Source organism: Octopus bimaculoides, chromosome 25 (assembly GCF_001194135.2).
Source record: "Octopus bimaculoides isolate UCB-OBI-ISO-001 chromosome 25, ASM119413v2, whole genome shotgun sequence".
Lineage (NCBI taxonomy): Eukaryota > Metazoa > Mollusca > Cephalopoda > Octopoda > Octopodidae > Octopus > Octopus bimaculoides.
In genome coordinates, this window is record NC_069005.1 from 30,666,915 (window position 1) to 30,672,433 (window position 5,519).

A 5,519-nucleotide genomic window follows, 5' to 3' on the forward strand; every position below is an offset into this window, starting at 1 on the left:
GTTAGTGAGTTGTGGTGGTGGTGGTGATGGCAGTGGAGGTGGTGGTGGTGCTGGAGATGGTGGTGGTTGTGGTGGTGGTGGTGATGCTGGTGCTAGTGAACATGGTGGCAGCAATGATTGTAGTGGTTCTGACAATGATGATGATATGATATGGTGGTGGTGGGGGTGGCAGTGGCAGTGTTGGTAGGAATAGCAGGGGTGGTAGTAGTGGTGGTGATTAGCGATGTTGATGATAATGATTATGATGTTGATGATGGTGGGGGTGATAACGATGTTTTGCCCTGTAATGAAGACTGAAGACGTTAGATGTGGTTATAGCAGTAAAGTGATACTCCTGATGATGACGATGATGATGATGATGCTGTTGATGTTGCTGCTGCTGCTGCTGCAGTAGACAGTTATAAAAAGAACAACAGGAATGACAGATAAACAAACACACAAATATACAAATACACAAGGACCAAAATAATACCGTTGGTTGGTTTAGAGTTGGTTGCCGTTGGAAACAGGTTTTTGTAAGGAGGCGTAGATCTACGTCTGTTTTCATAATAAACTTTGCTTGGTTCAATCACAATGAGTTGCTAATTAGGGAGTGTTATGATTAATTAACTAAACTGGTGAAAGAGAAATTGCTATACACAAACACAGACACACACACACACACACGTACATACCCATATTTATTTCTTTATTGCCCACAGGGGGCTAAACATAGAGGGGACAAACAAGGATAGGCAAAGGGATTAAGCCGATTACATCGACCCCAGTGTGTAACTGGTACTTATTTAATTGACCCCGAACGGATGAAAGGCAAAGTCGACCTCAGCGGAATTTGAACTCAGAACGTAACGACAGTAACCCAAAAATCTACCCAGCTGTAAGAGATGAATCAACAAACATTGAGAAGCAAAACTCTTTTCTCTGGTAGAAGAATAAATGCCAAAAGAGCTGGTACTGCTTGAGAATTCTATCTTCCATTACTTAAATTGGGTATTTTTTTGAAAGTATATGGTAGGAAATTTTCTGGTTTCTTCAAAGAAATGAAAAACTCTGGTCAAAGGAAATAGAAATTTCATGTCATCTCGCCATCCTGCTGAATTCGGTAATCTTTTCTTCCCCATTGTTGAAATTAGCCTGGAGTTTCTCACAATTACTTAAAAGCTCTGGGATGAATGTATATTTAATATTAGGAAAGGACTTTTTTTCTCCTTACAAACACAAAGAACTCTATCAAGGATATAATGCTGACAACCAATAAATTGTGGTTCTTTCAAACCCCTTTTGAACAAACAGTCTTTGCACCTGAATGACGATGCCATTTCTTTTCTCAGTGTTCACACTCGTATCAGCAACAATCATCTTTACACAGTTCCATAAATTGTATTCATCTAAAACAGCTGTTATTCCATTCACAACAGTATTGGCTTTTCCCTTTGGTAATTGGAGCACTTCTAACTTAACTTCTCTTTGCTCATTCTTTAAAACTAGCACTTGGTTTTCTTGGTCATCAATATGTTCACCATCAAAATGTAATGATGAGTTTTCTAAATGTGTTTTCTTCATTTTCTTTTTACAGTTTAACAGCTTCTTTGAAAGTCGATCTGTAAATACCAGATTGGGAAGGAGTCCCAATATTGATTCCATCTTGAGATAATTGTTGACAAACTGTTGTTGCTTTTAGGGTTGATAGCTTGGAAGATATTACCAACTTGGTTGCAGTTCCAGTTTTACTATACTTCCTCTTTGTTTGTGTGGATTCTTCATCTGACTTTTTCAGACTCTTGATATTCACTTTCAGTCTCTGCTTCAGACGATGATGACAACACTGGAGTTGCTGTACCGAGCATACAAGACCTGTCCCTCCCAGCCAGGCATTCCAAGCTGATTAACCCATAAATATACCCATAAATATACATACAGACCACACACACACAAAACGATAGTCTGACTTTGGTGATTTCCAGAATTTATAATGATTTTCCCAAAATTTATCAGCAAACATGTTAAACAAAAAAAAAATGTTAAACAAAAAATGAAAGAGATGCATGCACATACACATTAGACAGTATACATAAACATACACATATATTACATATATATATATATATATACTCACATATGTACCATATATTATACATATAAATACACAATGAGAATAATGTTATGATTTTGTAAATTAGTAGGTATTAGAAAAAACTTCGAAAGTGATGCACATACACGCACAGATGAATATGCATGCACACTCACAAATATGCACGTGGATATCTGTTCATACATATACATGTACATACATGCACATATTGGTTGCCAGGAGACTAAAGGGGCTCACCCTCACCTAGAGGGGCGGGCCCACCCGAAACTACAAGGGGGCCCACCCGCAACTACAATGCTAATGCTATCATTTAATTTTTTTTTTGTAAAAAGTATTCTTTTCAACTGTCTACAAACACAGCCAGGCTGAAATAATTAATGCATTCTTCCAGGAGTGAATAAAAAATTCTCAAACTTGAGGGGATGGGTCCCTTAGATACTAACATGGGCCCCCAAATATGGATTCTAATGGCACAGGGGCCCACTTGCCATCGGGCAAGCTGGCAACTTGGCCAGTCTGCCACTGCATACATATATACACAGACATGTGTATGCACATAGTCCTGTATATTCATACACATATGCATAATGGCACATTTAAATTGGCACTCCGTCAGTTGCGCTGACAAGGGTTCCAGTTGATTCGAACAACAGAACAGCCTGCTTGTGAAATTAATGTGCAAGTGGCTGAGCGCTCCACAGACACCTGTACCCTTAATGTAGTTCTCAGGGAGATTCAATGTGACACAGAATGTGATAAGGCTGACCCTTTGTATTACAAGTACTACTCAATTTTGTCGGACGAGTAGACTGGAGCAATATGAAGTAGAGTGTCTTGTTGAAGGACTCAACACTCAAGGACACATATACATACACACGAATACACACCAGCATGCAGATTAAGTCTGACAGCAACAAAAAACAAACAAACAAACAAACAAAAACAAACAACACACACAGACACAAAGAAATAAACCAAACAACATGCAAACAAGGTTCTAACCCTGATGATGGACTGTGGTACGATTATTGATGACTTTCATCTGAGGTGTGGCTATAATGAATGAAATAATAAGTAGAAAAAAAAATAATTTAAGATGAAATAAATGGAATAAATGAAAAACAAAAACAAAATGACAAAAATATAAAACAAAACAAAATAATATAATATGAAATGAAATAATGAAGTTCAGAAAAAACAGCGACAAAAAAAACACGGTATTGTGTTGAAACAATTGTTGGGATTAATAATAAAAATTCTTGTATATTTCATCTTCCATCTTTTATTTACCATATATATATATATATATATATATATATATATATACGCACACACACACACATACATATATAAAGGAACATTAAAACTCATGAGAGATAATAATGTTAGTGGTTGCAAGCTAAAAACTGTATAAGAAAAATTAAAAGATATATAGAAGAATTATATATAACAAGGGCACTAAGAAAGAAGTGCCAGCTTTGCTAGAAATAGGAGTCAAAATACTCTGAAGTCACAAGACTTAACACTACATTTTCCAACCATACCTGTGAAAATCTAGTGTTAATTCTCGTGGATTTGGAGTATTTGAAATCAGAGGACCCTATTTTGAAGGAGAATAGAATTTTATACTTCTTTGAAAATAAGAAAGGTTTCTCCTGAAAATGTCTGAAACTTCTGGAATGCACCTTGCATTTCTATATACAGGTGTAAACATATACTATGTGTGTGTGTGTGTATGTGTGTATAAATGAGTAACGAAGATGTACAGGTGTTAATTCATTACAACCGTTTCAAGCGACTCTTTTAATTGGTTAATGAAAACATTGCATCATTTGGAAGAAAAGGCTCTTGTCAGATGACCGCATAGACTTCAAACGTAAAGGATATAATCATTTCCTTAACATGTTCACATGAATAATGGAACGCAAAATATTCTTTTGTCGCAGACACAACAAAAGAAACAATGTAAGTATTTTGAGTTCCCTTATTGGTGTGAATATGTTTTAAAAAAATGGTTATATCTTTTATGTTTGAAGTCTAAGAAGTCATCTGCTGAGAACCTTTTTTTTCAAATGATTTGATGTTTTCATTAATCAATTAAAGGAGCTGCTTGAAATGGCCATAATGAATTGACATCCGCATATCTTCGTTATTGATTTCTATTCTATTCACCTAACTTGGAATCTGCATTTTGGAAATACTACAGAAAGTACCTTTGTAAAAAGTATGTCTGAATTACCATGAGCAAGATATCTTCACTAAGATGGTTTGCGTTGTCTGCACACATGGCAGGAATATCAGGTACAAACACCCCTGTACAGAGTCTTCATTTCTCAATCTAAGTAGCTAATTCAACGGAATCTTAATTATATATATATATGCATACATACATATACAGGATGCGATGGGTAAACTGTCGCCATTTTATATATTTAATTTCGCGCATGTGCATTGTTTGTTCATGATTTTGTTGACTACACAGTATAGGAGGGTCAGTTGGGCACCGTCTGTGAGAAAAACATCACCATGTTGAAATTCACTTTGCCAGAAATTTGGATACGACATGCTGTACTGCTTGGCATTTGCACCAAAAGCTCCAATACGAACATTTCAGAGTGTTTGGGTGTCAATCTAAAGACATGTACCATGTGGTTGGGAAGCAAGCTTCTTACCACATAGCCACTCCTGCAACTATATATATATATATATATATATATATATATATATATATATATATATATAGACACTATACATATAAAAACATAATATACATATTGCATATATACAAACATATACAACATAAAATATACAAAATGAATAAACACACATAAACACACACTTACAAACAAGCATGTGCAAACATATACATCCACATTATATGAAAGCCTGGCTAAAAATAAAAACAAAAACGAATGTTACAAAAAAAAAAAAGTCAAAGCAAAATAAAAGCATACTCTATATACAAATATACCTGAAAGAAACGCACACAAATAATTATGGACTAGAAATGAATAAGGTTTTCAATATAAATGATATAATAAAATTAGGAACAGAAATCTAGAATAGTGAAAAAAAACAAAAGGCCCTTTCCATGTGACTCAAACCTCATATCTATTGCACTCTGGGAAACCACAGAAATGATTACAGCAAAGCTGGTGGTTAAGTGGCATCGAAATTATCTATGATCATCATGTGATTTGCATTGAGGCAACAACTGTTAGTTTGTACCAGTAGAATGCTTATAAGCTCAAAAAACAGACATGGCAGTTGCTCTTTGCTGTCACACGAAGTGCATTATGAGATGCAAGTCCCATGGAAAGGCCTGTTTTCTTTTTCGGTCCTGGACTAGAACCTGTAAATGTCTTATATCACACACAACACCACACATGCATATATATATATGTTTGTGTGTGAAGGTTTGTGGTTA